This window comes from Delphinus delphis, chromosome 5, assembly GCF_949987515.2.
Source record: "Delphinus delphis chromosome 5, mDelDel1.2, whole genome shotgun sequence".
Lineage (NCBI taxonomy): Eukaryota > Metazoa > Chordata > Mammalia > Artiodactyla > Delphinidae > Delphinus > Delphinus delphis.
In genome coordinates this window covers 61903281-61916647 of record NC_082687.1, presented here as the reverse complement: position 1 = coordinate 61916647, position 13367 = coordinate 61903281, and the positions used below count along the sequence as shown (strand labels likewise).

Below are 13367 nucleotides of genomic sequence, written 5' to 3'. Positions count from 1 at the left end.
TTCATTTTGTTGTTTTAATTAGCATTTTCCTGATGAGAAATGATGTGGAACATCTTTTCATATGCATATTTGCCATCTGTATATCTTTGGTGAAACATCTGTTTAAGGTCTTTGGCCTGTTTTCTAATTGGATAATTTTCTTCTTATTGTTGATTTTTAAGAGTTCTTTGTATATTTTGGAAAATATTCCTTTTTCAGATGGGTCTTTGTGAATATTTCCCAGTCTGTGACTTGTCTTCCTATTCTTTTGGCATTGTCTTTGGAAGAGCAAAACTTTTTAATTTAATGAAGTCCAGTTTATCAATTATTTCTTTCATGGATTGTGCATTTTTTGTTGTCTCTAAAAAGCCATCAACACAAGGTCATATAGGTTTTCTCCTTTTTTTTTTTGAGTTTATAGTTTTGTGTTTTACATTTATTTAGGTCTGTGATCCATTTTGAGTTCCTTTTTTTGAAGGGTGTGAGGTCTGTCTGAAGATTTAAAAAATTATTTTTTGCATGTGGATGTCCAGTTGTTCCAGCACCATTTGTTGAAAAGACTATCTTTCCTCCATTGTACTGCCTTTGCTCCTTTGTCAGAGATAAGTTGAATGTATTTATGTGGATCTGTTTGTTTTCCCTATTCTGTTTCATTGATCTATTTGTCTGTTTTTGGCCAGTACCACACTGTCTTGGTTACTGTGTCATTAAAATAAGTCTTGACATTAGGTAGTGTCAGTTTTCCAACCTTGTTCTTTTCCTCCAATATCGTGTTAGCTATTCTGGGTCTTTTGTCTCTTCATACAGACTTTGGAATCAGCCCATCAATAGCCACAAAATAATTAGCTGATATTTTGGTTGGGATTACATTGAATCTATAAATCAATTTGGGAAGAACTAACCTCTTGACAATATTGAATCTTCCTATCTATGAACATGGAATATCTATTTATTCAGTTCTTCTTTGATTTCATTCATCAAAGCTTTGTTGTTTTCCTTATATACATCTTGTACATCTTTTATTAGACTTATACTTCAGCATTTCATCTTTTTCGGGGTAATGTCGATAATATTATGTCTTTAATTTCAAATTCCACTTGTTTATTGCTGGTATATAGGAAAGTGGTTGACTTTTGTATATTAATTTTGTATCCTGAAACCTTGCTATAATTGCTTATTTCAGGAGTTTGTTGTTGTTGTTGTTGATTCTTCAGATTTTTTACATAAATAGTAATGTCATTTGCAAACAAAGCCAGTTTTTATTTCTTTTTTCCCAATTTGTATCTTATTTCCTTTTCTTATCTTATTACATTATCTAGAACTTCCAATATTATATTTAAAGGAATCGTGAGAGGGGATATCCTTGCCTTGAACCTGATCTTAGTGGGAAAACTGAGTTTCTCACCATTAAGTACTATGTTATCTGTAGGTTTTTTATAGATATTCTTTATCAAGTTGAGGAATTCTTCTCTATCCCTATTTTACTGAGAGTTTTTATCATGAGTAGGTGTTTGCTTTTGTCAAATGCTTTTTCTGAATCTATTGATATGGTCATGTGATTTTTCTTCTGTATTCTATTGATGTGATGTATTATATTAATTTATTTTTAACTGTTGAACTAGACTTGCATACCTGGGATAAATCCCACTTAGTCATGAGGTATACTTTTTTTTATATACATTGTTGATTTTGATTTGCTAATATTTTGTTGAAAATTTTTGCAGCTATAATTCATGAGTCTAGTGTTCTATTTTTGTAATATTTTTGTCTGGCTTTGGTATTAGGGTACTGTTGGCCTCATTAAATTAGTTAGGGATTGTGTCTTCTGCTTCTGTTCTCTGAGATTGTAGAGAATTGGTATAATTTCTTCCTTAAATGTTTGGTAGAATTCACCAAAGACCCAATCTGAGACACTCTGTAACTTATTGTTAACTAAAATATCCATGAAAACCCTTAAATAACTTAAACATATGTGGTAAAAAAAAAAAAAAGTAGTACTATTCTTTGCTCTGTTTTTTAAATTTTGTTTTACCATGGACATTTAGTCTAAAAATTAACTTTAGGAACCTTTTATTCTGTCCTAATAATTTTTCATATAAGAAACCAGAGATGTGTATTGGGGAAATAACTTGCTCAAGTTCACAAGCTAATTAGTGCCAGACCTAAGAGTAGGTTCTCTCTCCACAATACTGCACTGTTACCAGCTAAGTGGCAACAAATAAGAAATGTTTGTACAGAAGGGTGCATGCTACAGTACTACTAGTTGTAAGAACTCACTCGGACAGAAGTTCCTTCCCTTAAATAATCCATCATCTTCTTCCATGGGTCTGCTATTTGTATGCCATTCATTTGGACAGTTTAATTATTGGTAGAATAATTTCAACTGCCATTGGAAAAAAACTTTTTATTATTTTATCGGAAAAATATTAGCTACAGCTTTTTCCATCTGAAAAGAAAGAAAAAACACCAACTTATCAAGAAGGAAAAGTTGGAGGGCTATCTTCTTAACTATGATGATTTGGGAAGTAAAATCTCATTATGGGAAGAAAGGGGTGGGGTGGAGGGAAGGTGTTTGCCTTGATAGCTAAAACTGACTCATCACTGTCCCCGGTCCTTCTCAACGGATCTATTGATAGTTTCATTCATTCAACAGACACTTTTGAACATCATTTTGTGTCAGGCACTATTCTAAACTATAGAGATATATAGTAGCAGTTATTAAAGTAAACCAAGTCCTTGCCTTTAGAGAACATACTTTCTAGTGAAGGGAGGCAGAAATAATCCAATAAGGAAATAAATATATAACATTCCAAATAAAATAGGGAATGGGATTTGGGGGCATTCATGCAACATGTATTTATTTCACGTCTGTTATATGTAAGTGCAATCTCACCTCTTGGAAATGCAAAGACAGAAGTGTTTCATCCTTGGGAATTCACAGTGGGAAACACAGATGAATAAACAGGCAAAGTTAGATTAAAGCTTTATAGAAGAGCAAAAATGGAATATAGAAACTTATACATTCTGCCTTATTCTTTCCAGAGTTATGGTGATTGGGAAGATGCCATTAGCATAAGCTAGTTGGGAGAAAAGTAACTACCTGGTCAATTGGAAGCCCCACCCTGATGATCAGACCTCTCATTGCTGAACTTAGATAGATTTTTACTATAGCAAAGGAACTGTAAATAAAAGAACTGTGAAAGAACTATGGGTATTCTACAGAGTAACCCAGACTATTAGAAACATAATATGAGCCACAAATAAAAGCCACATATGTAGTTTAAATTTTTCTAGTTGCTTGATAAAAAGTGAAATGGATTTTAATAATATATTTTATTTAACTTGATATGTTCAAACTATTATCATTTCAACATTTAATTACTATAAACTTATGAATGAGATTTATGTATTTTTCTTTCCATACTGTCTTCAAAATCTAGTACATATTTCCACCTAAGCACAGCTCATTTTGGACTAGTGATATTTCAATTGTTCAATAATTCATGTCTACCATATTACACAGCATAGCTATAGAACTTTCCATCTCAGCCTACCCTGCCTTTCTGCTGAGATTTTTATCTTAGACAATAAAGATATGTACAGATTTCAGCATAGAGTATGGATTTTCTAGATTGTTTTGATTACAAATTGCAGCTGGCAATTTTGGGGGCTTTTCTGTTTATGTTGAATATTTGGTTAATAGTTCTAATAAGTTACAAGGTAGTAGACATTTTTGTGTAGAGAAAAATGATGCTGTATCTGAATAAAATAAGCCGAATCTCTGTGAGCCTCCTACCCCTGCTAAATTACTGTAAAATTATTAATTATTTTAAGAATCAAACAAAATTTTTTCCTTTTTCTTTTTTTTTTTTGGTCCAATAACAATGAGAGTATGAAGGTCAGGCTCAAGTGTCCCAAGATTTTCTGAAATTGTAAAACACAGTGTAACAGAGAAGAATCTGCATTTCTTCTGGTTTCTCATTGAATTACATAGTAACTAAGAACTGCCAACTTGCTGACTATATATATTTTTAAGTTCAAAAGGCAAAAGGTGAGTATTCACCTTTGACCTGCTTGTCAAAAACACTGAACAATTTTTTCTAGCTGCTGACAGTTTATTTGAGTTTTTTCCTGCTTTGTCCTTACAGCCTTCTCTCACAGGTGTTTTCTTTCTATGCTTTTTCAGAGCATTTGTTCAGATGATGCTTGAATTTATAAACTCACTAAAGTATAAGATCTAATTTAGTCAATCAGAACCAAGAGTCTGTAATCTGGAAAGGTAGATTGTAGGTATCACAATACAGTATAAATAACATACATCATTTAAAAAATAATCTATTTTTGATATTTAATAAGTTATTGGTAATTATGACTCAACATAACTATGGAAATACTAATAATGAAATATCCTCCAAATCTAAATGATATTCTTATAGGACACAAATTAAAAAGTTATTCTTTTATGTATATAATCTGACCAGAAAATGAAAAAAGTTAATTAATTATTCTTCACTGTAGTAATTTATGGTTAACTTCCATTTTTTGATTTTTCTAATTGAATAGTTAGTTGATAGCTATATAAAGAAATTTTTATTCCCCTATACTGTTTCCCTGCCTTTGTTTCAGGTCAAGTGGTATTGAAGCATTGATCTTTTGTAGGTTGCAATTTTCTCTTTAATACAACTTGAGGACACCACTATGTTCACCCCAAAACAAGCTTAAATACAGTCATCAAATACATACAACAGAATGCGTTATAAACCTTTAACTTTTCTTTGGTGATTTACTGGGGAAATGTTTAAACCTCTCCAAGAATTTTAACATTCCTGAGTATATTTACTTCTATTTGTGTTGTGTTGGTCCACTTTACTTGAGATATTAACTTGAGAGAAAAGATCTGCCAAATTACCTTAGGCATGAAATACAAAATGTTAAAAGATTTTTCTTCTAAACACAATGTATTTTTTAAGTCAGTATTTAAAACTTAGGGGTTGACCAAGTTTACTAATTGAACATTTTTATTATTAGATTATAAAGTTGCTTAAACATGTCTATGTATGCCATTTATTTTATCCTGAGACTACAGATTTTTAACTTAAATCTATATTCTATGTTACTGGGTTGAACCTCTCTTTTAAATTATCATAATTACTTTTCCTTTGATGTATATTCCTCTTTTAAATTTCCTTTGGTATGAGAATCTGCAGATATTTTATAATGTAGTATTTGTTCCTCCGTATTATATTTGTTATAGCATGCTATGAAAACTACATTCAGACTTTTAAAATTTCATTCGACATTTTAATAGTAACTTCCTACAAAATTTTTAAGGAAAGCATCACTATTTTATAGTTAAAAAAGGAAGAATAGGATAAAGAGGCAATTCTAGAAATTCCAAATGGTCTATTCAGATCTAGAGGCAATTGCAGTAGACCATGTTGATTCGCCAGAGATCTAGTGTCCCAGTTAGCTAGTTATACAGGTAGACTCAGGCATCTGAAGTGTATTTTCAAACAATCATTTTTTATCTAGTTATTATAAGCCTATTCATTAGGTAGAAAGAAAACACAAAAAATTTAGTCATGGGATGAAAATGACAAAAGTAGGATATTTTATTGTTAGCTGTCTAAGGAAAAGAGCCAACATAGGTTCTCAGGATGTTTATTAGGACAAAGTCCTGATAAATAATTTTGACCAAATGAAAATATTTGAAAAGACCAGTAAACTGAGGTATAGAGATTAGACCAAATTATCTGAAAGAGTATTTCTTCAACAATTTTTTAAATTTTTTTATTCTGAGCTGAGTATAGATTCATAGGAAATTGCAAACACACACACACACAGACACACACACACACACGGAGATTACGCATGCTTCACCCACATTTCCCCAGTGGTAACATCATGAGTAATCATAGTATAGGATCAAAACCAGGAGATTGACATTGGTATATGCTACACAGAATTCATTTGTGTGTGTGTGTGTGTGTGTGTGTATGTGTGTGATATGTAGTGCTATGCGTTTTTATCACATGTATGGATTCATGTAACTACCACCACACTCAAGATACAGAGCTGTTACAGGACCACAAGGTCCATCAGACTAACCCTTCATAGACTCGCCCAAACATTCTCTCATCTCCATCCCTAACCTCTGTAAACCACAAATCTATTGTCTATCTCTATAATTTTGCTATCCAGAAATGTCAAATAAATGGAATGATACAATATCTAATCTTTTGAAACTCGCTTTTTATTCACTCAGCAAACGCCCTTGAGATCCATCCAAGTTTTTGTATGAACTTCACATTCTCTTTCTCCTCTCTAGGATTTCAGTGCTAGACAGAGAGTCCTGTATTTCTCTGCAGGTCCTTGTGGCTCTATTCTTTTTTTTTTTTTTTTTAAGTCTGTATTCTCTCTGTTTTTCAGATTATTCAGATTGGGTAAATCTTTGAGTTCACTGATTCTTTTTTCCATCATCTCATTCTGCTATTGGGCCTATCCATTGAGATGTTCTCCCCCAACCCCCTTTGGTTACTATATTTTTCAGATCTATGATTTCTTTTTGTTTCTTTTTATATTCTCAATTCCTTTGACAAGATTTTCTATTTTTTCACTTGTTTCATGACTACTCATAATTGCTCATTGAAGCATTTTAATGATCACTACTTTAAAATCCTTGTCTGGTAACTACAGTTTCTCAGTAATCTCAATGTTGATGTCTCTCGATTGTGCTTTATACAAGTTGTTTATTTGTAAAAGAGAAATTATTTGCAAAAGAGATTTTTTTTTTGTCATGTGACTATTTTGGATATTACGTTGTGAGACTCTGGAATCCATATAATCCTTTTTAGTAGGCAGTTGTCCTGTTTAGGATACATTGGAGTTAGATGAGGGTGAAGGTTCAGCTCCTCGTTGGTTCTTGTTGACACCAAGGTAGGGTGGGGCAGATCAGAGTACTGAGTAACCTTGCCTCACACAGCCTCATTCAGTCTTGTTGCTGCTGGATGCGAGTGAAGGCTCAGCTCCTCATTAGGTCTTGCTGGTACTGAGACATGGTAAGTTGAGTGCTAACTAACCCACCTTCTACCACATTGTTAGGTATTATTGCTGCTGACTGTGGTTGGTGGCTCAGCTCCCTGCTGGACCTTCGTGAAATTTCCAAAGTAGGTGAATTAGAGCATTGCCTAATTCCTTCTTCTGTATAGAGGATTGAAGACCTACTCCCTGTTTAGGTACATTGACATTACCCTAGTAGTATAATTAGAGCATTGCCTCTTTATGCCAAGTAGGGGATGGAAGATCAACTCCTGTGGTTGGCAAACTCTAAAATTGTCCCTCAACATTTTTCTCTTTAATCCCCATGACCATAAGTATAGAGATATCTTGCCCATGATTATGTCATTACAGAGTAAAATGGATTTTGCAGATGTAGTTAAGGTTTCTAATCAGTTGACTTTGAGATAATCAAAATGGAAATTATCCTAGTGGGTCTAATCTAATTATATGAACCCTTTAAAAGCAGAGCTACTTCTCTAGCTAGTAGCAGAATGGGAAGTCAAAGATATTCAAAGGAAAAAAAAAAAATTTCAGACATCTTTGCTGGTTTTAAAGATGGAAAGGGCCATGTTCATGGAGCATAGAGCAGCCTCAAGGGACTGAAAGCAACCCCTAAGCAACAGCAACCAATTATTAAAAGTAGGATTATGGTGGTTGATTATATGAATAAGATGCTTAAAGATTTTTCTGAGACATGCATATTAAGCTACCTGATTATGTCCCTTGAGTGGTATCCCTAGGCCACTACCAAGCCATCTGTTGTACAGAACCTTGTATTATGTGACTCTCAAGATGTTGATCTTAATTTAATTACCTAAGGATGGCCCAGGTCATTGCTTTATTACTAAAAGAGTAATCCGAAGTTTCTAAGTTATCCTAACTCTTAGTGGAATTTAAAAAATAATAATCACAATTTGTTTTCTCTAACTGAGTGCTGTGATAGCAGAATGTGAATGAGAAAAATCATAAATCAGGATGATCTGTGGAGATAGATCTGATTTTATGCTGGGTATAAAGAATATGGCTTAGAATAATTTGGTTTGTTTTTCACTGAATCACCATTTTTTATATGAATTGTCATTTTAAAACTTTATTATTGCATAGATTTTGTAGATATGATCCTTTGTCAATACAAAGACTCAATAATGGAGCAGAGGAACAAATGCAAAATAAAACTTTAAAGGATTTTCCTATCTCCGTATCTTTGATGGCAAGGGCAGTGAGCAACAGTATTAAGAGCACATAGATCCAGAAAAGGTGGGAGAATCTCCTGCTAAAGGATTCTTGAAGAAGTTTCATTGCAAAGTTAATTTTATGGAAATACAAGGAATGCTCACAGGAACAGTCAGGATTTCAAGGCTGCTTATCCAAAGTTTTAAAATCTATTACAGTACAAAAGTGAAATACAGACTTTAGTGGAAGAAGCAATAATTTCCTGAATGTTAAAGAAAACACTTAACAGTTATATAAAAGTAGGAGTAAACTTTATTTACAACTGCAGCTATATTCTCAAATTCAGTATTGAAATCAATCAAGACTGAAAAGCGAAAGTGTCATTTACAAGCTATTCCCTCATGGTTCCTTTTTACTCACATCACATTTGGAGCCTGTCTTCTGTGAGAGAAGGTAACATTTACTGCATGTACTGGGTGGCATTTGCAATATGCCCTTACTGAAATCCCAAATCATATTTATAAAGAAAGGTTCAGTCAAAAAACATTTTCAACCCATTTACTGATACATACTTTATAATCTTCAGTACTTTCCCTGTTTCCTAATATACAAGTTTGTTACAAACTGACTATCATGCAAAGGAGAAGAAAATAATAATTTTTACATGGCAAGAACACAAGATTTCAAGCTGATTTTTACGTTTGTGAATATGTGTCGTTGGCTAGATTTGCTTAAACATTCCCTGAAATGAATTCAAGACTGTTTTCAGGTAGCAGATGAAAAAGCATATGTGAGAATAAAGATCCTATATTTGTGTTACTGCAGAGTTACCTCCATAGATATATTATATATAAAAAGTAAATCAAAAAATAAGGCTAAAAAAATTATGTTTCCTGAGCATCTACAAAATTTATTATAAATCTGTTGTTCCCTTTCCAACATTAGATGTTTGTGTGTTGTTACCAAAACTATTTATGCACAAGTGAAGATTTTCAAAGTGCAGGAGGATTTAGGGTGGAGAAATGGAAGAATGTATTGAATCCAATGATATACAACTATATACTTTTCAAAATAGGCTCAATTTTTTTACCTTAAATGGGTTAAACTTTTCTATGACTACAAAGTAAATAAGAATTGCATATCCATGCATATCTTAAAATGAAGATTTTGAATATAAAATATATACATTTCATATATGGCAAACCTTTGAAATTAGTGAAAATTAAATTAAGGTCTAATAAATACCTAATTTTAGCTGGGTAGCTATTTGAAGAATAAAATGAAGCTGGATTTCTCTGTCTCTATATCAGAAATAATTCTGGCTGACTCAGAATTTTAAACAAAAAAGGCAGCTACTAAATAAATTATGAGTGAATATTCATTGTGGAAAAGTGACACAAATTCCAACAGAGCCTTATGTTGAAATAAAATCATCACAAAAAATTATGGAAGATAAATTCAAAATCTAGTTCTATGGTTAAAAGAGATAATATGCACATTCTTTTTATTATAAAATAAACAGTAATAAATCAGTAAAAGGAACATCCCAAATAGAGTAAAAAATGAAATGAATTATACAACAAATGATCAACCTCACTAATAAAGAAGTTAAAAATAGATTTCAAAAAGTACCTTCCCCATCTATCTATTTATATTTCTCTATACCAATATATATGTTCACATTTCATCAACAGTCACATAAAAGAACTTTCTTTTCTCCATGCCAACAACAGTCTTAATTATTTTTGTCAATCTTATATGGATGGGCAAAGATAAGCAAAGACAAAATTATTGTTGGCATGGAAAAACAAATCTCTTTATATGCTGTTGATGGAATGTGAACTCAATTTCTACATCATTTTAAATCATTTATTAAAAGACAAACATTTTAAAGAGTTTGCCACATTCTCATCTTTAGAATATCACAAACATATTTGCATGAATGGGACAGTACAGGCATCTATATACTGTTGACCCTTGAACAATACTGGGGTTAGGGGCACCAACCCTCTACACCAACCAGCTGAGGACCCGTGGTACATATTTATTGGAAAAAAAATCTGCATGCAAGTGGACCCGCATTTCAGACCAGTGTTGCTCAAGGTCAACTGTAGAAGGTTTTCAGTTTTTCACATCATTGTTTGTGCTCTTCCTCTTTGATATATTAATAAATGAAATATGACCCACCCATATGACTGTATCAATTTGTAGCAACAACAAACTGATGTTCAGAATTTAGTGTTAAACAGCAAACAAAACATTGTAAAATACTTAGTATAGTATCAGGATGTTTATTAAAATATGCAGTAATAATATATGACTTATTATCATGCAAGCATATTGAAATGAATTAATCATATTTCATCATTTATTTCACAAATACTTTGAGACTCCACACTGTGTCAATCATGTGGTTCTTTCTCTTTATGTCATTATTATGCAACCATATGATTATTAATTATTTTGTAATAGTTGTGCAAATAGTTGGTACATATATATCTACATGGTAAAAATAAGCAATAAAATGACCATCTTTTTTTTTGTGGTACGTGGGCCTCTCACTGTTGTGGCCTCTCCCATTGCGGAGCACAGGCTCCAGACGCGCAGGCTCAGCGGCCACGGCTCATGGGCCCAGCTGCTCCGCGGCATGTGGGATCCTCCCAGACCGGGGCACAAACCCGAGTCCCCTGCATCGGCAGGCGGACTCAACCACTGCGCCACCAGGGAAGCCCTAAAATGAACATCTTTTAATCCACAATTCAACTTAATTGAAACTTTGCTAATAACACTGCATCATCTTCTGTGCTTCTCCAAATTACCATCAAATGCCTCATTTTATTTTAATTATTATTCCCAAACTGTGTGTGTCATTCCCTTACTTTTCATTTTAATATTTTTCAAAGTATAATATTCATATAAGAAACAAGTAAGCGACCAGTTTGATGATTTTCACACTTACACAATAAAGCAATACAAATACAAAAACAAAAAAATAACAACAATCCCCAGATGGAGAAACAGAACTTTACTAGCACCCAAGAAGCTACTCATTCCCCCTTTAAGTCAATATTTTCTTTGAATGGTAACCACTTCCCTATCTTCTTACACACTGTATCACTTTTGCCTGTTTTGGAATTTTATATAAATAGAATTATAGTGTTTTGTTTCTTTTGTTCAATATTATTTGTAAATTTCTCCTATCTTGTTCAATGAAGCAATGGCTTATATAGTCTCGTTAGATAGCTGTTTGTGATAATGTAGTCTAATTTATTGTTTTTTCTCATTTACAGTTTGTACTTTCGCATCGTGTCTTATACCCTGTGACTATAAAGATAGCATATATTATATTTAAATTTTTTTATTGCTTACAGTATTTAAATTTAAATCAATGACCAATGTGGAATTATTTTCTATGTATGCTGTGAGTTAGGGTCACAAGTTTCATTTTTTTCCTAAGGATTTTCATACTGAATAACACATGCCTTTTCCCATACCTGAAACCCACACTTTCATCACTGCATTCCCACATCACTCTTACATGGTTTATTTAGAGTTACACGTATGATATGGCTGCATAAAATCACTGAAGCCTCTTCGGCTTACAACTAAATCTTTGGATAAAATACAAAAAATCTCCTTGGAAAGAAAAAGAGACTCTGCATTGACAAATTGTAGAAAAATAGAAAGGAACTAGCTACCTTTTGCACTCTCTGTAGTCATGAACAGAACATGATCAAAAGGCATTACACTGGCCTTCTGTTTCACGATGAGGCCTGTGTATACTCACTTCCCCATCAGCATCGTTATTCAAAACAACGGGTCTCTTGTTAAAATTTCAAATTTCTTGGGCAAAAATATATCCACAGGGTTCAGATGAGGCCAGGCATTGCTTCTTCAGTATCTCAAGCACCAGAAAAATATGTTAATTCCTGAAGGAAACAATATTAAACTTGTATCAGATTCAGCTGCTTTGATTCAGCAAACCCCAAGTTAAAAACACGGATATCAGAAAATTTTTGCATAGTATTTATGTTGCTGAAAAAGGATGTTCAGCAGGCTGATGATTAAGACCTAAGTTGTCCAGCTACAAAAACAGTAAGGTGCTGGATGATTCCTGTTTATGATATATATTTTTTTTTTCTTTTTTTTTTTTTTTTTGCGGTATGCGGGCCTCTCACTGTTGTGGCCTCTCCCATTGTGGAGCACAGGCTCCGGACACGCAGGCTCAGCGGCCATGGCTCACGGGCCCAGCTGCTCCGCAGCATGTGGGATCTTCCCGGACCGGGGCACGAACCCGTGTCCCTTGCATCGGCAGGCAGACTCTCAACCACTGCGCCACCAGGGAAGCCCTGTTTATGATGTTTTAAAGACACAATTAATGCCCTGTGTCAGAAAAAAAAAAGTTAATAAGCAGCTTTTCATTCTTTGAATGGACCAGGCACATTTCCTACTTCTCTGACCTCAAGTTGGAGGACCAGGTCATTTTGTTCTGGGCAGGGTAGAAGGGATTACTGATTACCTCCTCTTTCCACTTGGTTTCTGTGCAGGATGGCATCCTTCTGGCCATAGGCTTATACATCCACCTGAGCAGTGTCTATAATGCTGGGGTTGGCTCCATCTTTGACAGAGTTCTGACTGAGCTGGTGTTCAAAATGAAGCAGGTGGATAAGTTGTAGCTGGGAATCCTGCAAGCCATTGTGCGTTTAACCCAGATGCCAAGGGTCTGTCCAAGCTCCCAGAGGTTCTGTGGAAGTTTATGTTATTCTTGAGGCCTATACAAAGCAGAAGTATCTGGAAAAGCCAGGCAGCTTTGCAAAACTGCTGCTGTGCCCCCCCATCCTGCACTCCATCAGCTTGAAATGCCTGGAGCATCTCTTCTTCAAGCTCATGGGGGACATGCCCATTGACACCTTCCTCATGGAGATGGAGATCCTGCTGCAGTTCACCTGAGCCTCACCAGTTACAGCCTCCTCTACCTCATAATTGTTTATGATAAATGTAAACAAGTATAATCAGATTGTAGAGGGAAGAAAAAATTTGGAGAAGTCGAGCACATTAGGGAAATGAAGATATTAAGGGAATAAAAAAAGGTATTCTGAAATGAATGAAAAGTAAGAGCATTTGCACTAGCAAACTTACTGTATGAGAAATGTTAA

General features: G+C 33.9%; 1 pseudogene; it reads left to right on the top strand.

The window, feature by feature from the left end:
• LOC132426272 (retinoic acid receptor RXR-gamma pseudogene) overlaps nt 1-13161 on the top strand; it is a 50353-nt pseudogene extending 37192 nt beyond the window's left edge.
• Nucleotides 13162-13367: the final 206 nt, after the last annotated feature.